This window comes from Camellia sinensis, chromosome 1 (genome assembly GCF_055761805.1).
Source record: "Camellia sinensis isolate YWXY chromosome 1, ASM5576180v1, whole genome shotgun sequence".
Lineage (NCBI taxonomy): Eukaryota > Viridiplantae > Streptophyta > Magnoliopsida > Ericales > Theaceae > Camellia > Camellia sinensis.
The window spans coordinates 16117741-16139784 of record NC_138961.1 but is presented as its reverse complement, the minus strand read 5'-3'; the positions used below and the strand labels follow the sequence as shown (position 1 = coordinate 16139784).

Below are 22044 nucleotides of genomic sequence, written 5' to 3'. Positions count from 1 at the left end.
ACCGAGCTACCAAGTAACAAGGTTCTAGCTATTTTAGCCATAATATGCCATTACCGGACTAACTCTGAGATCGGCCTAACTTCAAGTCGCTACCGGACCGGAGTGTCTTTGCATTTATCTTGGGCCGGAGTAACTTTATATCTCTATTGGGCCGGAGTAACTTTACGACCTCTATTGGGCCGGAGTAACTTGATACCTCTATTGGGCCGGAGTAACTTTATGACCTTTTTACTCAGTCCTTCGTATTGTGGGCCATAATGACCCATCTCCCAGCTCGGCCCAATTTTTACAAAAATTACCCTCTCAATTGCCCCTTAATCCCATCTGCACAGCATGATAGGGATTACCTGTCTACCAGCCGAGCAGAAGTTTTTAAGCCTTTCCATCCGAGCTAAAAAACCATTTAGCCTTTCCAGCCGAGCTAAAAACTTTTTAATCTTCCAACCGAGCTAATTTCACTCCGGGCACTGCTTGTCCGGTCAAAACGTCTTTTCAATCACAGCGACTGTAACGCTTCCCATTCTAATGACACGTGGCACACTCCGATTGACTGAGGACGGCTGTCACGCCGTCTTCGTATTTCGTGAAATTTGAACAGTTCCCGCTCTTTCACTTTCGTCCTTTTCACAAAACAATCTTTTCATCTTTGGTTTTTACCACTGCATTTTTTATTTCCCTCATCATTTCTATCAAGCTCCCTTGCTCTCTAACTTTTGCAACTGTGAAGCTTGTTTCGTGTGCCTCTGTTACTGTCGCTGCTTCCATCTAGGTCTTTTTCTTTAATCTGGTAAGCAAATCTATCCTTCTTGCTCTGTTTGTTTCCGTATTTGTCCTATGCGTTTTGTTTTCTGTATTTTTGCAAAACATTTTCTTCCATTTTGCTTTGCTCTGTGCTTCTATGGGAAAACCTTAACAGTAGAATACATGAGTATATGAAATATCCTGTAGAAAACAGGTTTTTGATCTAAAATCACCATGCAACCGAACTAGGATACTGTTTAAGCTAGGTAGAAGTGTAGTTGGCTTACAACCGGACTAACACTTCACGTTTACCCCAGTAACTTTAAATAAGAAATCACTTCTTGATAGACCTTAGCCGAGGTAACCAACCGAACTAGGTTTGCACTTAGCATACTGAGATACCTGAACCCCAACCGATCTAGGCCTTTGGGGCTATGCCAGCTTTCTTAGTTTTTTAGATGAAACTCAGAAAGCTGCCCCTAGATGATCAAAACAGAACCGTTTCCATAGCCGAGATAACCAGACGCTTGCCAAGCCCGAACTAACAAACCCCTGCTCAAACCGAGCTACCAATCTCCTTGCAGAAACCGAGTTAGAATCTGTATCATCCACATAACGGAAGTAAGGTTCCAATCTTTCGTACTTTTATATTGTAGCACGGTCCGATGATCTGTGCTTAACCCCTTTGTTTTCTACCTTACAGACTTAGGTTGCCCAGGCACTCCTCTGCGCGCTCAACCGAGCTACTGAGAACAATTTTTGGACCAAACTTAATTTATTCGTAATTTATTCAATAAATGGGGAAGTATAGGTATCTAGTAGACACTCCAGGCGGCCTAGCCGAATTCAGAAAAGACTACAATATAGCCGATGACGTCCACCTGTCTTTAGCCGAAAAAGATGTCATTCCTTGGGATAATGAAGGCTTTGTCCCCTTCACCCTCTTATCCATAATTGAAACCGGACTGCGATTTTCAGTCCAACCCTTGATGTGTGAGTTTCTTAGGCAAACCAGACTATGCCCAACCCAACTATCAACCAATTCCTACCGCATCATAATGGGAATAGCCGAACTGAACCGCCAAGCCGGACTAAACCTTGGCCTGGCCGAAATCTTCCACCAATACTCCATTGGTTCAAAAGAAGATGGATGGGTCTATTATTTAAGAATACATCGTCGCCGAGAGAAGATAATAAAACATACACCGGATAAAGACTTAAACGACGACGACTTTTTCTGGGTGTCTGGGAACTTTGAGGATCATCAAGCCCAGATTCCTGGCCGACGTATAAACTGGAAAAAAGGAGAGCCCGGTATATTTACTTCGGTTTTCTTGCTTGCTATACTATATTTCTGTTTTTCAATCTTTCGGCCGAACTAACAGTTGTCTTCCTTCGCAGATTCTGCCCACCTCCATTCATTATACAGCTACCCAAACCTAGCGACTTTGCGCGCCGCACTACGGTATCCAGAACGTAGTTGGGCCAAACTGCTAAAGTTCGAGCCGACCTACGATACAACGGTCGCCGAAAAGCCAGAGTAACTAATTTTCTTCTTGAAGACGCACCAGAGCCGGACCCAACCTTACCACAAATCAGACTAATCCCACTAATTGCTGAAGAAGAAATGGCTAAAAGAAACAGAGTAAGGGCGCTTCTAACCGAAACTAACAGACCCGAGGTACAGCCACCAAGTCAAACGCAGCCTGCCGTTGTAGCCCTTCCTACTCAACAACCGTCCTCATCCCGCCGAACCAAGCGCGCCTGGACTACCGAAACTGAATAACGCTTGGTTGATGAAGACGAAATTGCTCTTCCACCGAGCCCGCCACCGAGCCCCCAACCGGAGCCTTCTGACCGAACTACCACTAGCTGGGCACCAAAGCTTACCTTCAACAACCGAGATATCCATGACTCAGACTCGGTTGTTGCTGATAAGGATCACCAGTTAGCCTTCAACCTGGCCAAGAGTGTGTGCCTCCCCAAAGATATGGAGCACCACCAAAAGCAACTAAACACCGAACTGAAGGCCATCCGGTCTTCAACAAAATCCATGATCCTAGTAAGTAGCTCTGTCCGTTTTTCTGTCTAATTTTTCCAACTTTCACTTCGGCTCAAGGGAAGTCTTTGTTTTGTCAGGCCATTCAGAAAAACAACATCACTCACAGGAAAGTGTTAGAGCTCAGGAAAACAACAAGGCAAGCCGTGGCAGAAGCCGAAGCGAAGACGGCCGAGCTAGAGGAGGCCAGAAAGCAAATGGCCGAGCTACGAGCTGAGAACGGCCGACTGGCCGGACTGGTTAGTTCGGCCGAAGCAGAAAAACAGAAGGCTGCCATTGCTCTAAAGGATAAGTATCTGCGCGAGCTGGCGAAGCTCGAAAAGAAGAAAGATACCGAGATAACCTAGCTGAAGGAGAGCGCAAAAGGAGCCGAAAAGCAAGGCTTCAAGAAGGCAGAGGATGCTTATATCCAGCAGTGCGAAGCCGCCAAGGAACTCTTCTTCAACTGTGGCTGGAGGGCAGCTGTTGAGAAGCTCGGTCACGATCCACAGACCGAGCTTTTCAACCCTCCAGCCTACTTCATACCGAACTCCCTAATGGAGTATGCTGATGCCATGCAGCAACAATTTCTTGAAGGCTCAGACTCTGACGAAGACTCTGCTTCTGAGGATACTCCGGTTGTCAATGCGGACCAGTCAGTTCGGTTGGAGCCCACGGTGGAAGACCTGACTATTGAACTACCAGGTGAAACCGTGGTTCCGACCGAAACCACCCTTGAGAGCGAGCTCCCGCCTGAAACCGGTCTTCGTGCTGATACCGATGCTGCGTTTGATGCCGAAATTGATGATCTTTTCAACTGATTGTCTTTTTGCTTTTCTTTTTTGTTACTTTTTGCTTTTGTAACCGGGCTATGGCCCCTCCTTTGTATTTGCCTTTTGATGAATGACAATTTGCTTGAACTCTTACTTCGGTTGATGTGTATGTTTGTACTTGTAATGATTTTTCCATGATCTTTTCACTTCCAACTTTTATCTCAGTTTTTGCTAGTCAAACTAACTATGCTTACCAGCCAACCACTCCTTAGCCGACATAATTACTTCGGCTGAGGAGTACACAGAATTTGTTTAATCCAGCCAACCACTCTTCAGCCATACCCTTACTTCGGCTGAAGAGTACAAAGGGTTGGTTTAATCCAGCCAACCACTCTTCAGCCATACCCTTACTTCGGCTGAAGAGTACAAAGAGTTGGTTTAATCCAGCCAACCACACTTCAGCCATATCCTTACTTTGGCTGAAGAGTACAAAGAGTTGGTTTAATCCAGCCAACCACTCTTCAGCCATACCCTTACTTCGGTTGAAGAGTACAAAGAGTTGGTTTAATCCAGCCAACCACTCTTCAGCCATATCCTTACTTCGGCTGAAGAGTATAAAGAGTTGGTTATTCCGACCAAACGTCCTGCAGCGTGGATCCTTATCCTGGGCTTAGGAGGGGTGTTGGTTTATTCCAGCCAACCTCTAAGTTAGTTTTTCCAACTAACTTAGAATAAAATGTTTGGTTATGCCGACCAAACGTCCTGCAACCTGGATCCTTATCCTGGGCTTAGGAGGGGTGTTGGTTTATTCCAGCCAACCTCTAAGTTAGTTTTTCCAGCTAACTTAGAATAAAATGTTTGGTTATGCCGACCAAACGTCCTGCAGCCTGGATCCTTATCCTGGGCTTAGGAGGGGTGTTGGTTTATTCCAGCCAACCTCTAAGTTAGTTTTTTCAGCCAACTTAGAATAAAATGTTCGTAATGTGCCTAAACTTTACTAAAGCTAACTTTTACAGAGAACAACTCGTGCTTGAAAAGAATCGATTGTTTTATTGAGGAAAAAGAAATTACATATGTTTGAAAAGAAGGAAGCTAAAAATAAAATATCTTGAGATTGGCCGTGTTCCATGGCCTAAGGATTGCTTTGCCGTCCTTGTCTTCTAGGTGGTATGCCCATTTGCCTGCTAACCCAACCACTTTATAAGGACCTTCCCAGTTTGGCCCTAACTTGCCATCTCCTGGTATTAAGGTGTTTCCCATCACTTTGCGCAGTACCCAATCTCCAATCTTGAACTGTCTTGGATGCACCGTTTTGTTGTATTTTCTGGATAACTCTTATTGGTATGAGGCAATGTGAACCAGTGCTCTTTCTCTTCTTTCTTCCGCGAGGTCGAGTTCCAATGCTATGGATTCTCCATTCAAGTCTGGATCAAAATTTTCGCTTCGAATTGTGGGGAGGCCAACTTCTAGTGGGATTACTGCTTCCATTCTGTAGGCTAAGGAGAATGGTGTCTCTCTTGTTGATCGTCGAGGTGTGGTGCGGTAAGCCCATAAAACATGAGGAAGTTCATCCGCCCACTTGCCTTTTGCCTTCTCTAACCTTTTCTTCAGTCCATCCAAGACGACTTTATTTGATGCTTCTGCTTGGCCATTTGCTTGAGGATATGCCGGTGTAGAATTATAGAACTCTATCTTGTACTCTTCATAAAAGCCTCTGAAGATTTTGCCGTCGAACTGAGTGCCATTGTCTGAAATTAGGGCTTTTGGTATGCCAAATCGAGTGATGATGTTTTGCCAGATGAACTTCTTTACATCTTTTTCCTTGATTGATGCCAATACTTCTGCTTCCACCCATTTTGTGAAGTAGTCTGTTGCTGCGAGAAAGAACTTCCTGTTGCCGGGTGCTGTTGGAAGTGGTCCTACTATGTCTAAGCCCCACATTGCGAAAGGCCATGGGCTAGTTAATGGTAGGAGTTCTCTAGCTGGTTGATGTATTTGGTGTGCGAATTTTTGACATTTCTCGCACTTCTTCACGTACTTCTCCGAATCTGCCTGCATGTATGGCCACCAATATCCTTGCGAAATGGCCCTGTAAGCTAGCGATCTTCCTCCTTGATGGCTTCCACATATCCCTTCGTGTATTTCGAACAGGAATGCTTCCACTTTGCTGGAATGAACACACTTTAGGTAAGGCCCTGAGAATGACTTCTTGTATAATGCTAAAGATGGAGAGAGCCAAAATCGCTGTGACTTCGCTCTTATTCTGTTGGCTTCTTTTTTCTCTTCTGGTAAGATGCCGTCTTTTAAGAACAGGATGATGGGATCCATCCAAGAGGGACCTAGTTCTGCGCAACATACCTCTTCTGCTTCGGGGTCTTCTATGCTTAGTCTAGGTAAGTAGTCGATGAGCAATGGATGAGGGATGGATGCATCTGCCATTGAGGCAAAGCCTGCTAGTTCGTCTGCTCTGCTGTTTTCCTCCCTGCCAATTTGTTCTATCCTTACTATATCAAACTTCTTGATCGCTGTTCTGGCCAATTCTTGGTACTTGGCCATCCTATCATCCTTTGCTTCATAGTCGCCAGAAATTTGGTTTACCACCAGCTGTGAGTCGCTGTATACCATTAGTTCGGTGGCCTTCATGTAGTATGCTGATTTGAGTCCTGCGAGAAGCGCTTCATACTCCGCTTCGTTGTTTGATGCTACGAAGCCAAGGTTGATTGCTTGCTCTACAACCAGGCCGTCTGGTGAGATGAAGACTATGCCAAGTCCTGCACCATGCCGGTTGGATGCTCCATCCACAAAGAGCTTCCACATCTCTCCAACGAACAACTTCCAGCAAGTGGAGGGGTCAGATGATGTCGTGGGGTCAAGAATGTTGCTAGTGTTTTCTTCAAGGTCCATGCTTGCTGTCTGCCCCTCGCCATCTGATTGTACTGTTGGTGAGTCTTGGTTTGTTTCTTCCTTGCTGTCTTTAGTTTGGTCTGCCTTGGAGTCTGACCGAGTGCTTTCTGCTAAGGGTTGCGCTATTCCGGCGTCAACTTCCATCCCTAGTTTGGTTGTGTCAGTTAGGTCAACTGGGCAGATATGATGACTACCAGGAGTAAACTCTGCGACGAAGTCTGCCAAAGATTGGGCCTTTACTGCGGTTCTGGGTTGGAACTTGATGTCGAATTGTCCCAACTCTACTGCCCACTTCAAGATTCGCCCAGAAAAGTTCGCCCTCTCAAACAAAGCTTTTAGTGGAAAAGCTGTGAGGACGACTATGGTGTAGGCATGAAAATAGTGTGCCAATTTCCTGGAGGCCATCATTAAGGCCAATGCTAATTTTTCCGAGGGCAAGTACCTTGTTTCGGCCCCTAGCAATGTCTTGCTGACATAATAGATGGGCAGATGTTGAATTCCTTCTGCACGAACCAACATTGCGCTAATTGCGTGCTGAGAGACTGCCAGGTACAAGAAAAGTTCTTCACCAGGTACTGGGGTAACAAGCAGTGGTGGGGAAGACATATATTCCTTCAAGCTTTCCAGAGCTTGGTCGCATTCTTCATCCCACTCAAACTTGGCTTTTAATGCTTGAAAGAATGGTCGTAGTCTGTCTGATGACCGGCTTATGAACCGATTGAGCGCAGCCGCCATGCCAGTGAGATGCTGCACTTCTTTGACTGAGTTTGGTCTCTCCAAATCCTGGATTGCTTTGATCTGAGTGGGATCTGCTTCTATACCTCGGTTGGTCACAAGGAAGCCCAGGAATTTGCCAGATCCTACTCCGAATGCACACTTGGACGCATTAAGGCCCAACTTGTGCTTCTTTAGGATCTCAAACATCTCGCCTAGGTCCTTAAGATGGTCATTCTCATCCTTGCTTTTGACCACCATGTCGTCGATGTAAGCCTCCATTGTTCTGCCTAACAATGGTTCAAACATCTTGGTGACCATCCGTTGAAATGTTGCCCCTGCGTTTTTCAGGCCAAAGGGCATGACCTTGTAACAGTATAGTCCTCTTGGAGTTGTAAAGGATGTGACCTCCTGGTCTGGTTCATGCATGGCGATTTGGTGGTAGCCTCTGTATGCATCCAGAAAGCTAAGTCGGTTGTGCCTTGCCGTAAGGTCTACTAGTTGATCTATCCGTGGTAGAGGGAAGCTATCTTTTGGGCACGCCTTGTTGACTGTTTTGTAGTCGACGGAGACACGCCATTTGCCATTCTTCTTTGGTACTACGACCGTGTTGGAGATCCATTTTGGGTAGTGCACCTCTCTAATTGCTCCTGCTTCCAGCAGGTTACCTACTTCTTCTGCCACTATTTCGGCATGGTGAAGTGCCGATCTGCGAGTGCGCTGAATGACCGGTCTGGCGGATGGGTGGACATTGAGTTGGTGACAGATGAAGTTTGGATCAATGCCTGGCATGTCGTAGGGTGTCCAGGCGAACACTTCGATGTTAGAGGTCAAGAATTCCAAGACCTCTAATCTCTCAGTGCTGGACAGCGACGAACCGAGCAAAAAGAACTTATCCGGGTTTTTTTCATCTATTTTTACCTCTACGAAGTCCTCCACTGCTTTCTGATCCGCCGTTTTGCCGACATCTGCGAATAGCCCATTACTTTCAGGTTCTTCCACCGAATGAACATATCCTTTGGCAGCGCGGCTGCCGTTCACCGTGGCGAAGCATTGCTTTGACATGATCTGATCTCCATAAACTTCTTCAATTATACCAGTGTCGTTGGGGAACCGCATCACTTGGTGGTAGGATGACGCCACCGATCGCATGGCATGCAGCCATGTTCTTCCGAAGATGATGTTGTAAGTGGAGGGGACCTTCAATACCCAGAACTCCACTTGTTTCGTCACGCTTCCTGCTCTGACTGGAAGAATTATCTTACCGACGGGCCATTCTGGCATGGAGTTGAATCCAATTAGGGGGGATACGGCAGGCGCCAAGTCTTTGTCTTGCAGTTTTAATTGTTTAAATGTTTCGTAGTACATGATTTCGCATGAACTACCCTGGTCAATCAGAATCCGCTTGACGTCAAAATCCTTGACTCGGAGAGTGACGACTAGGGCATCATTGTGAGGACAGTATATTCGATCCAAGTCTTTATCCGAAAAAGACATGATGTTTGTTGCCTCTGTTTTCCCCTTCTTGATGGCAGGTTGGGCACTTAGTACTTCTCTAAAGTGCTCAGCCTTTTTGATTGATCCCCTGAGCTCGCATACATGCTCAGGTTCAAAAACTCCATGTATCACATTGATAATACCTTGAGGCGGGGCGTCGATTGGCATCCCATTGGGGTTATTATGGTTCTGGGGGATTGGCTGCGTCCCTCCTTCAATGTATTTATCCAAGTGACCTGCCGCCACTAACTCCTCCAGGTGCTGTATCAATGGCGTGCAATTTTCAGTGCGGTGCCCCTTTTCTTTGTGGAAGGTGCACCGTGATCTTTCGTCATAGTCCTTCTGAGCTTCTCCTAGCTTGGCTGGCCATTTGACGAAAGGCTCATCTCTTATTTCGCTCAGAATCCGATATATTGGTTTCTTGAACACCGTGGTTATGGCAGTGCGGATTCTCAACCATCTTTTATCTGGGTCTTCTCCGTTATCTCGTTTGCCACGTCCGTTTCTGTTCTGACGATCTACTGCATTGACCTTTGCTGAGGTTTTCTTTTCTAGTACTGCGGTCGCACTAGATTTTGTTTTGGCACGCGCGCCATCCTCTTCTACCCTGATGTGATGATGCACTCTTTCCATCAGGGCTTCCATGGTAAGGGGTGGTGTCATGGTGATCGAGTCCCTTAGTCTGTTCCCGACTGGAAGGCCTCTTTTATACTATGCAATGGCGAGATTGGTGGGGCAGTCCCCAATTTGATTGAATGTCTCCCAGTAACGACTATTGTAGGATCTTAGGGTCTCTTTATCGCCCATGTCGATGGAGAGTAGCTGGTCGATCTCCACCGGGGTTTTAGTGTTTGTTCGAAACCTTGTTACGAACACCTCTGCCAATTGCGCCCAAGAGGCTATGCTGCCCTCTGGAAGTTTCTCGAACCAAGTTAAGCCTAGGTCGCCAAGGCTTGATAGGAAGAGTATACACATTAAGGCCTCGTTTCGCCTGTACACAGCCATAACCTGGCGAAAGTGGATCAAGTGTGAGTAGGGATCTGTCTTCCCTTCATATGTAGTGAATTTCGGCTGAAGGAAGCCTGATGGTAAGGGCGCGTTTTCAATTGCTGGAACAAATGGCGAAGTCTGTAGTCTTGCTAATGCTTTGTCCGTTGGTTCGTAGGCAGGGCGCGGTATTGGCATTCCAACCTCGACGCTTCCATGCGTTCGAGGAGCCAACCGCTGGAAGGCAGAAACTCTGTGCGGATCCCGCGCCCTGGCATCCTCCTTGCATCGTGCTTTCTCTTCCAGCACGGTTCATAAGTCGGATGATCTGGGCAACTCTGTCTGTCTAGATCTGGTTTGGTGCGAATGTGAGGGCCAATATGTGCTTCCTTCAGTGTATGACCTTTCAGATCTCGCTCTCAGACCTGGAATGACGAGTTCTGGAAGACCAGGATTGAGTATCGCCTGTCCTGAGGTTTCTGCTCTCTCCTTGCGAGGGTGTGGTATTCCTACCACAATTTTCTGAGTGGCGAGGGGGCGTCTTGTTTTTGCGCCCCTCTCCTGTTGCCACTTCTTTTCCCTTCATTTGGCGCTTCAAAGCTTCCATGTCCGCCGCCATCTTTTTTATTAATTCATCTTGTTCTTTCACGCGGTCTTCCAGAGCTTGAGGATCAATCCTCCGTCTTTGCCTGTCAGGACTTTACGAACGAGAACGATGGGGGCTGTTATTCCGCCTCCCCCTAGTATCCCTCCTGGTGTTATGTCGTTGGGGCTCCAAATCTGCCATGGGAGGGATAGAAGGTAGTCCTTCACGCCTTGCACCCCCATCTGGAGTTTGTCCGTCGATTGCGGACTGTGGCAATTCTTCAATGTGCGCCATTGTCTATGAAGAGGAAGAGCTTAATCAAGAGGTTTTGTCCTGTCTGTTTTTCCCACAGACGGCGCCAATTGTACGGGAAAGAAATAAACCTTCTCGTATAATCCTGTTGACCAAGTCTGCGCTCCTCCGTACGACGTTGCTTTATCACCTGAAAACACAAACGTGAGCCAGCCGGCGGGTGTGTGCCGGGAACCTCTCCGATGCCTAAGTCAGCAAACTTGACAAATAGACAAAGCTCTGTGTATTCAGAAAGCAAAGTTGTGTGTTACCTCTCCAAAGGTGATGTTTGTGAGCTTTTATAGGTTTCGTATGGCACAATCCTAGTAGGACTTCTATTCCTTAATGCAGAGTCCTCCTAGGATTCATATTCCTGAAAGATAATGCTTATCCTTCAACACCCCCCTCACTGCTCAAACCAAGTGAGATGGTTATTATCATGGCCGAATTCCCACAAGACCGAAGTACCCATGGCTATGTTGAGCCATAGAGTAAGCCGTACTATCATTAGTTCGGTTCTTCCTCTCGTTACACCTTATCTCGGTTTTCTCATGCACGAACCATGGTGTGTTTAAACCGAGCTACCAAGTAACAAGGTTCTAGCTGTTTTAGCCATAATATGCCATGACCGGACTAACTCTGAGACTGGCCTAACTTCAAGTCGCTGCCGGACCGGAGTGTCTTTACATTTATCTTGGGCCGGAGTAACTTTACGACCTCTATTGGGCCGGAGTAACTTTATACCTCTATTGGGCCGGAGTAACTTTACAACCTTTTTACTCAGTCCTTCGTATTGTGGGCCATAATGACCCATCTCCCAGCTCGGCCCAATTTTTACAAAAATTACTCATCTCCCAGCTCGGCCCAAATAACGATTTGTTATGAAATTAGAAACTTTAGTGAGTGAAATGTAATTTTCAAAATTATAAAAAATAACTCATATTTTAATCAAATCTCAAGAAGTGTATATGTAATTTACCCAATAAAGAAACTCAAAGGGAAGGTCTGCTATGAGTGTTTGCGTATGGACTTTCGTCATATGCAGTTAAAGATACATTAGATACTCCATATTGAGTCTGACATCGAAAAACAGAGCATTAAAAATAAGCAATAAAATAAAACAAAGCAAACATCGTCATATGCAGTTAAAGATATATTAGATACTCCATATTGAGTCTGACATCGAAAAACAGAGCATTAAAAATAAGCAATAAAATAAAACAAAGCAAACATTAGCTGAGGTTTCCATATTACCTTCCAAATTTTAGTGATTGATACAAAGTTTTTACTTCATAAAATCCAAACCCTAAACCCCAAAATAAAATCTGTAAAACTCAAATTTTGGCTCAATACGGGGAAGAACAATGGACGAAAGTGAGTAGCAGCTGTTTCTCTTATTTTTGACCTAAATCTTACATAAAAAAAAAAAAAAAAAAAAAATTAGGGCGACTGTCACTAGCAGATGTGTCTCTCAGTTACTATCATACCTATTTGTAATTTTGCTTTTTCACTTTCAAAACCATTTTTGCTGGTATGATGTCAAGTTCAAGCATGTCTCAATAAGACAAGGGCAAATTACATATGTTGGAAAAATGGTTTAATATAGGCATATTTTTGAGCCCTAATTTGAGTGGGCCCAAACAACGTTTGGGGTAGGTCCGAAGAGGTGACGTGTTCCTTGCCGCGTGGCAAGTCACACGGTGAAGACGGAACGTCAAAAATCATTTTTGAGTGAATGAGAAGTTGACGTCGTTTTCGGGTTTAACATTAATTTTTTAGATAAAATTCATTTGAATTTTTTAATAAAAAATTATTGTGGGAATTTATTTTAAATTCTAAATTTTGGGTTCATAAGTGGTTTCCTAAAATTTGTACCTCTTACTTTATTTATTAAACTATTCAATTTATTTAATATATATATATATTCAATAGTTTGATATATATATATATATATTCAAAATAGTTTTTATATTAAAGTTGTAACAGGTTGGGACAGTTCCACCAACGGTAAACAATTTGGAAAATTGTTTTATCTATTCAAATAGTTTATTACATTATTTCCCTACAGTTGCTTTGACTTTGTCTCCAACGGATTCTTTTTGAATAAATTCGAAATCAGTTGAATTCAAAACATGTGGCACCTGTTGACCATTGTTTGTACCGATTCGGACTATTCAATCTGTCTCTTTGTTGCCTATATATAGATTATATTCCAGCAATTTTGTAAAGGAAGAGACATCGAAAAATTCAGTCTGTTTATTTTGCATTTGTTGTCCAGAATTTATAACATTTGCATTATTCTTCATATTAGAATTAGAATAAATATTCAGAGAGTTAGAACACAGGTTTGGTTCGCCGAACAAATTTGTTTGAAGTGCTACAACAATTTTGTGAAGATCATTGTATCCTGGGAGATAGACGCCACTCAACCGTAAGCACCGTAGCAGGCGAATCTGTCTTAAGGACAGAGTGTCACACACTCGACTTGGTCTTAATTTTAATTCGTTTCGATAAGAAAATCTGGTATGTTATTTATTTATTTTGTTTGAATTTATTTCAAGTTATTTTATATACACAGAAGATTGTTCCTACAACATATACCCCTTTGAGGTTTAGTAAAATTACAGATATCCCTGAAGGTTATATTTGCATAACAAATTATGGGGTAAATTGTTATGAAAATATAAATCTCAAGGAGAATTTGTTATGAAAATATAAACCTCAGGAGGTATCTGTAATTTTCGAAACCTCAAGAGGGTATTTGTAATTTAACTAAATCTCGAGGGAGGTATATGTAATTTTCCCATAAGACAAATACGATATTTATTTAAGTCATTTCATCAAAGTTAGTGGGTAAAAGCATCCCCATCAGACTCTCTACAATAATTTCAAAATAGCTTTGAAGCTATTGTAGAGAGCACCAGCATCAAATATTTTCTCTATCAAGCTCAACAAATTTTTTGTAAATTAATTTTTTATTAAATTTGCTATAGTATCTCAACAACTTTGTTAAGACGCTGTTCATTAACTACCTGATTTTTTATTATATTTTCTAGAACAAAATTGGACCAAAATTTTTAAATCGATCGTCCACCCGGATGTGCCGTGAGTGCCTGTAGTAGAAGAAGAAAAAATGCCGAAAATTAGTCTAACCGGTCAACCGGCCGATCAACCGGTCAACTGTAATAATTTATTTATTTTTTTTTTTTTTTGCGTTTTTGTATTTTTTAAGAATTGTTTAGATGGCACGTCATCAATTTAATAAAAAAATAAAGAATAACAAATACAATAAGAAGTTAATATTTTAATAAGATTGAGTTAGAATAGAGAGTTTGATGCTGTGAGTACTAAAAAGGTGACTAGCTAAAATAACAAAAGTAAATTTTGGGTTATAATTTAACTCAAAATTTGTTGAAGCTAATGTGGAATTGCTCAATCAAGATCGCTTCTAAAAGCTTATCCAAAATAAATAAATAAAAATCTCTTCTGAAAGATCATTTTAATAGTAAGCAATAATAAATTAGCAAAAGCTAGAAAACACTACAAAGAAAGTGGGTTTATGAGACGGAACTATTTGCGACGGCACACTTGCCGTCTCAAAAAGTCACTTTTTGCGACGGCAAAAAATGCCGTCTCAAAAAAGCAGAGTATTTGCGATGACACCATTTGCCTACCGTCGCAAATACTCTCATTTTTTGAGACGGCAAATTGTGCCGTCACAAATGTTCTGCTTTTTTGAGACGGCATTTTCTGCCGTCGCAAAAAGTGACTTTTGTGTTTTTTTTTTGTTTTTGTTTTTAGTGAATATTTTTAAATTTTTAAATATTTTTTTTAGATACACCTTACTTAGATGTATCTAAAAAAAAATTATGAAAAATATTTTTAAAAATTAATAAATATATAAAAATACAAAAAAAATGTATTGAATTATTGTATTTTTGGTATTTAGTGAATTTTTAAAACATTTTTTTTACAATTTTTTAAATTTTTAGGTGTATTTATGTTAGGTGTGTCTAAAAATTAAAAAAAATACTTAAAATATTAAAAAAATTCAGTAAAAACAATATAACACGGAAAACAAGAAAGTATAATTTTCTCAAAAGAGTTTTTGGAAAACTCTAACCTAGCATAGTGATTGTGGTTTTGAGACAGCTTCATATATATACAGTCACAAAATGGTTTGAATAAATTCTAGTACTTTTTTCTGTCGCAAAAAAAATTAAAAAAAACAATATCGTCTTACTCTTTTGATATAACATTTCTCTTTTCATTCATTTTTTCATCTTCTTGTCTCTCTGTCTCTATCTCTATCTCTTATCTTTATCTTTTTCACTCATCACTCTTTTTTCTCTGTCTGTCTGTTTCTCTCTCTCATTTTCTCTCTGTGTCTCTCGTCTATCTCTCTTCTCTCTATCTCTCACATCTGTTTTCTGTCGCTCATCTCTATTCTCTCTATCTCTCTCATTTCTTTTCTCTCTCTCTCTCTTATCTTTCTATCTCTCTCTATCTCTCTCGCTTATTTCTCTTCTCTCTCTGTCTCTCTCTTTTTCTGTGTCTCTCTCTCGCTCATCTCTTTTCGTTCTATTTCTCTCTCTTTTTGTCTATCTCTCGTTCATCTCTTGTTTCTCTCTCTTTTTTTATCTCTCTCTCACTCATCACTCTTCTCTCTCTTTCTGTCTACTTGTCTATTTGTCTATTTCTCTCTCACTATGTTCGTCTTGCTCGTTCTCTTACTCCCATCTTCTCTATTTATCGAGCTCATTCTCGATTTATCGATCTACTATAAACGACGTCGCCTTACTCTTTTGAACATTTCTCTTTTCACCCATTTTTTCATCTTCCTATCTCTTTGTCTCTGTCTCTGTCTCTCTTCTCTTTCCCTCTCTTACTCATCACTCTTCTCTGTCTGTCTGTCTCTCCCTTTCTCTATGTGTCTCTCTCTCTCTTTCTCTCACTCATCACTCTTCTCTGTCTGTCCGTCTCTCTCTTTCTCTCTGTGTCTCTGTCACTCTTCTCTTTCTCTCTCTCGCTCATCACTCTTCTCTTTCTGTCTGTCTCTCTCTTTTCTATGTGTCTCTTGTCCAGCTCTCTTCTCTCTATCTCTTTTATCTCTTTCTCTCTATGTCTCTCACTCATCTCTTTCTCTTACCACTCATCTCCTCTACCACTTTAACCACTACTGCAAACGCCATTTCACTACCACCACTACTACTATGGTCGCCATTTCACCTTTACGACTACCATTATTACTACCATCGCCACCACTCCACTACCACCACTACCACTATTGCCACTACTACTACTACTACCATTACCTCTCTTTCACCACTGCCACTCCATCTATTCTACCACTACCACAACTTCACCGCTAATCTCCTTCGCCATCACCACCACCACCATCGTCTCTTATCCACCACCTTCTCCACTACTGTCGCTTCCTCTCCTCTACCACAAAATATTACCTCTCTTCTCTCTCTCACTTATCACTCTTCTCTATCTGTCAGTCTTTGTCTCTATCTCTTTCTTTTTCTCTATTTGCCTCTCGCTCATCTCTCTTCTCTCTATCTCTCTCATCTCTCTATCTCTCTTCTCTCTCGCTCATTTATCTTCTCTCTATTTCTCCCTCTGTCTCTCTCGCTCATCTTTCTTCTCTCTTCGTCTCTCTTTTTCTATGTCTTTCTCTCGATCATCTCTTTTCGCTCTATTTCTCTCTCTCTTTGTCTATCTTTCGCTCATATCTTGTTTCTCTCTATAACAAACAAAACAAAAGAAAAAAAAAACCCTAATCTATAATCGGCTCCTTCACTCTCTCTCTCTCTCTCTCTCTCAGTCTCACCATCACTCACTCACCATCTCACTGTCTCTCTTTCGCACTCTCTCGTTTCTGGCAGCCGATCATTCAACATAGAAACTTTCTGCACCGATCACTCTCTTTCTCATCTCATCGCACCGATCATCATCGCACAGCCGATCAATCTACTTCACAGGTAAACTCTCTCAATCTCTGTCTCTCTCTCTCCCGATCGTTGATTTTTTTTTGTTTTATATATATATATATATATCAGATATATATCTCTCTGATCTGATCTGTCTCCCTCACTCTCTCATCTCATCAGTCTCACACTCACTCTCTAGTTTTGCATCTCTGCACCGATCGACTCACACACAGGTAAGCGTCTCTCTCTCTCTCTCCCTGATCTCTCATCTCTGATTTTTTGTGGACCAACAGATCTGATTTTTGTTGTGGACCAACAGATCTGATTCGAAATATGATCTTAGTTGTGATCTGATTTTTATGATCTTAGTTCGAAATATTTATGATTTGATTTTTGTTGTGGACCAACAGATCTCAGTCTCACCGATCACTCTCTGGTTTGATCTTAGTTGTGTTGAATCTGTGTAAATATTTATGATCTGATTTTGAATGTAAATATGAATCTGTTATTAATCTGTAAATATGAATCTGTTTTGGTCTCTATTTGCAATGTAAATATGAATCTGTTTTCAACTCTAACTGGCGATGAAAGCTACCAAAGCCGTGATCTCGAGAAGGTCTGTTTTCACTCCTAACATGTATTTCAAATCTCTCTCTTGCATTCATTCTCTAGTTTTGCCTAGACTTACATTTTCCTGGTTAATAAGGCAAACAAATTGAGTAATGCAATATAATGATTCCTGAGATTGGACACTTTTGCTGATGAGCACTTGATATCAATGTAACTGCAGGCAACCCAGGAAGTTGCGAAGGCACTATATGATGCAAAGGTACAACCGACCACATTGGTACCAAAGCAAGTTGGCAACATGTACACTGCATCTCTCTATGCAGCATTTACATCGCTTATTCACAAGAAGCACAGCTCATTGGTAAATGCTTAAACTAGTTCTCTGGTTGGGGCTTTGGTTTGGCACTTTAAATTTTAGTGTCTTTATATATTTTTTTGTTGGAGGAAAAAGATCTATATTGATTAGTTGCTTAGAAATTTATTTATTTTTCTATTTCTAGAGTATGGTATGATCAATTCAAGTATCCTCTCCAACTTTTTGGCGCTGGCTACAATGTTCTGTTGCTTACCTATTTTTTCATGAGAGATTAGTGGGGATTCAACTTCTTATCAGTACTGATTTGATTGTCACTTAATTTAACGTTGTCACTGATTTGAGATCCACATAATTTATGTGTCGTTTGGTTTACATGGATTATGCTTCAGCTATTAGTTATAAATTTTCATAGATTTTGGTATAATATTTATAATAGGAAAGAGGTAAAAAGTAATGAACTTATTGAAATGTGTAGACAGATATACAATCATCTTGGGACCTGTCTAAAATTGGAGGTAGGTTTAAAAGATAGGTATAAAGTCTTCATTTGCTAAATTAGAAATAAAAGATAAATGAGGTGTATATTTTTGTGATTGGGACACAATGGTTAGTTTGGTTTAGGTGCACATTTTCTTGCAAATTTCACTTGTTAATTTAGTGAAGGAAACATTGCTTTGTTGAGTAGTAAAAGTTTGGCTGCCAAGTGTCAAATGTGGGTATGATTAAGAAAGGCAACCACTTCATAAAACTTTAGCCAAAAGATTAGTTTTTTATGGGTCTTACCTCTCACAGTGCCCTTGATCAAGGAAGGCCATAAGTGGGGAATGACTTTTTTGTACTCCTTTATTTAGTCTCAATATAAGTATATTTATGTTCAAGTATGCTCGTGTGCCATGAACAGAATATTGAACTAGCTAGTATGCTATGAACAAACATGTTGACTTACTTTTGGTTTTGCTAAGTCTTTATTTAAACGTTCAAGTAATAAAGATACTTCTCCATTCAGTTATAAAAATTAAATAAAAGATTCTTAACCAATTGGTTGACAAAAAAAGAAGTTGTCTCCATCAATCAACTGTTTCAATGTTCTCAGAGGTGCCAGGGGAAAAATGTTTTGGCAATTTTGTGTTATGTCCTTATGTGTTAGATGACTAATAATTGAAGGTTGAGTCAACTAGTCCATCCCAGCTGAAAATTTATTGAAAGATGGAAGGTTAGGCTGGTTTGATGTGTCCAACGGGACAAAATATATCTAAGTTGATCTACTTTTTGCTTTCTTTAAAATTAGCATGTTAACATTTAGTTATTTAAAAAAATTTCTCTCTTTGCCTAGTCAGTGTTTTATGTATAAAATATTACAAAATAGGTTAGATGGAGTTACACAACTTTCTGTTTGTTCTAGACTTTAAGTTACTTCTTGCCAAATGAAAATATGACATTGCAGTCTGCCAGGTGTGCATAATTCATGGTGTTTGCAGTAAACTTATCCTGTTGCACAGGTGTATCTTTACGGCGGTCACGTGACATCTTGGAAGAATGATCACGGAGAGGAGTTGCTTTTTGTCAGTAGTAAGGTACTTTGCATTTCAATTAATATTCAGTGGATTAATTTATTGCAAATTGCCTTTTCCACCAAAGGCCAATGTTATCAATTTCATTTTTCTTCACATCGAGATCAAATCTGATCTGATCTACCTTTTTCATAATTTCCCCCCCTTAAGCTTCATTTCAATTTGAGGTTGCAAATAGTTCTTATTAGCATGCACTGGTTACTGAAGTTTGTTCAAATGAAAACATCGTTCTACATTGATCCATTGATAATTATTCTGAGATAAATAGAAGAGACAGTGATGAGAGTCCTCTACTTAATTTTTTGAAGTGCAGTACTGTATGTCAGATGTTACCTTTATCTTGAATCAGTTGCTAATTTGCTATTGATATATTGTTTACTCTGTTTGGATGGGGTGATTTGTTGAGAAATGATGACAGAGAACTTTTTTTCATGTTTGGTTTATAAGTTGAGTGAGAAACGGTTAGAAAGAGAACTCCCTTACTAAGTCTATTTCATTCTCACCAAAAGTGGTGAGATTTGATAAGATGCAAATTGATTGTTTGTAAAATATTCGGAATTGGACCCCTCCAGTTTAGACCTGATATGGTGAGAAGTTGTTCTCTACTTGTTATTCTAATAGTTACACATGCATGTGCGTGATTTCTTGGCATATTATATTTCAATATGTTGATTGCTATAAAACATTGGAATTATTACTTTATTTTCTCCGCTTTTGGGTGTGAGTGTTCTCTGATGGGTCTGTGAGGTGTTCAGAAACCTACTCAACCAAAAGTTTGAATTGATGCAAAAGATTTTGAAGTTTTTGGTAAGGAAATGCTGGTGATCTCCCTTGAGGTTTGGACTTAATTCTTCTCGACTACTATTAATTTTCTTCCATTAGCTGTTCACTTAATGGTGTTAACATAACCTGCAAAGAAAATATGTGAAAAGAAAATTCTTTAGTGAGATCTGTTATCAATATTAAAAATACCATTAATCTTTCTTACAAGCTTATCTAGAATTTCCAAAACCATTCTATAATGTCTTGAAGTGGTTTTCCTAAAATTTTCTTGAAAGTTTCATCCCAACTTTTGAAACGACTTTATGGTGAAATTCGTTTCTACTCCTAAACCAAATTTACTGGCAAATTTGATGGACACTAGCTAGGCTCTAAAGCATTACATATGTGAATTAGAAATCGGTATTGCACTTGATAATTGTCAACCCCCAATGTGTGTGCTTAACTTGAGATCTTGCTTATTTCTTAACCAAAATATGATATTGCACATGATAATTGTCAACCCCCGAATATCTGTGCCACTGATCATTGTGTGTACTTGCATCTTAACTTGAGATAGTATTGCTTATTTCTTGCTTTTTGATAGAAAATTGAACATGTGGAACTTGGTTGAGAATTCGTAGGATCTTTAATTGATGATTACCTATCGATAAATTGCTCCTTACTTTGGTAAGGAAAAAAAAAAAACCTCTAGCCTAGGCTTGTGCTTGAGAATGTCTGGTGCTTATGATGTTTTATATGACAAGCTCTCCTTTAAATGCATCAACTCCAAAGATGATTGATAGTGTTGTTTATTCTTTAAACCATACTAGAAGGTTTAGTTATTACTTAAGTATGTGCATGTGATAGATGATGTAGTTGGTACGCGTAATCGATTGACTGCAATATATTATATTACGGAAACAGCTGTAGGTTTTGGACAAACGATGGCTGCTGTGATGTGGAATACTTATGACTTGAACAAATTTGGCTGCAGTCTTGGAGGTAGTGTGTTTCTTTTTGCACACAATTCCATCCCACTTCTTGTATATGATGGTTATCATTTTGTATGATACCAGGGCACAGCAAATTGATGCTCATTGCTCAATTTTCAGGAACTATAGTAGCAGAGGATTTTACAATGAAGAGATTTACAGTATTCAACCCATCTACGAGACACAATATCTATGTTGGAAGGACCGTGCAATTTTGATGTTTGAAGCACAAACAATGGATTATCAGCTGGAAGCCATAGAACAGTTTGCAGATTTATTGTCTACCACCGGTGACATCAACTCTCTCAACTGTTGGACCTCTGTTCTAGATTTTGTAGAATATTTCAGTTGGGAGTTGGGAATTCTATGTTACTCAATTTTTGTATGAGCATGAAGCAATGTCATGGAAATCAGTCGTAGGAGCAGAACTACCATTTTTTAATTCTAAATCATGTTCTGGTTTTGTTTTCCCTCTACAATCTTACAAATTTCTGCAGACTACATCAACAATTGTAAATATTATTCTGTTTATTCGAAGTATTCAATTTTAAAAGGATAGTTTGCTTTCCTGTTTTCCATGTCAGAGGAGAGGAGGCATCTGTTGAATTACACCATCGCAAAAAATAGAAAATTTTAATATTTTTTTTTTAATTTTGTTGTAGGTTTTACTTTTTGCGACGGCATTATACTGTCGCTAAAAATAGAAATTTAATTATTTAAAATAGAAATTTTATTATTTTTTAATACTATTTGCGACGGCATTACACTGTCGCAAAAAATGAAAAATTTTATATTTTTAATACTTTTTGCGACGGCACCACACCGTCGCAAAAACAGTGTTTTTGCCGTTGCAAAAAAAAATTATTAGCGACGGTATTTTTTGCTGTCTCAAATAACATTTTTAGCGACGGTAAAATAGTGTCGTCGCAAAAAAGTCAAGAATTTTAAAACGTTATTAGCGACTGCACAGTGCCGTCGCAAAAAGGCAAAAAAGCCGTCGCAAAACATTAGCGACGGTACTGTGCCGTCGCAAAAACTCTTTTGCGACCCCTGCATTTGCGACCCCCTCTTGCCGTCGCAAAAAGTTATTTTTCCGTCGCAAAAAGTATTAGCGACAGCATTGGGAGTATTAGCGACGGTATTTTACCGTCGCAAAAAAGTCAATTTTTTTGTAGTGAATTGTGGTAAACATGATGTCTCTAATCGTTTCCATAATCATATTAGCAAAATGTATTTTTTTAAAAATTTCAACACAAAATCATTCATCAATCAGTGACAATTTTGATATTAACAGATTTATTTATTTATTTATTTTTCAGTGATATATTAACAAATCTGTCACATCATTCTATATATATATATATAT

General features: G+C 40.4%; 1 long non-coding RNA gene across 1 annotated transcript; it reads left to right on the top strand.

The window, feature by feature from the left end:
* Window positions 1–20439: 20439 nt before the first annotated feature.
* Window positions 20440–21247, top strand: LOC145789567 (uncharacterized). The gene is made up of 2 exons (XR_014327621.1): window positions 20440–20688; window positions 20799–21247. It is a non-coding gene; the product is annotated as an uncharacterized LOC145789567 (long non-coding RNA).
* Window positions 21248–22044: the final 797 nt, after the last annotated feature.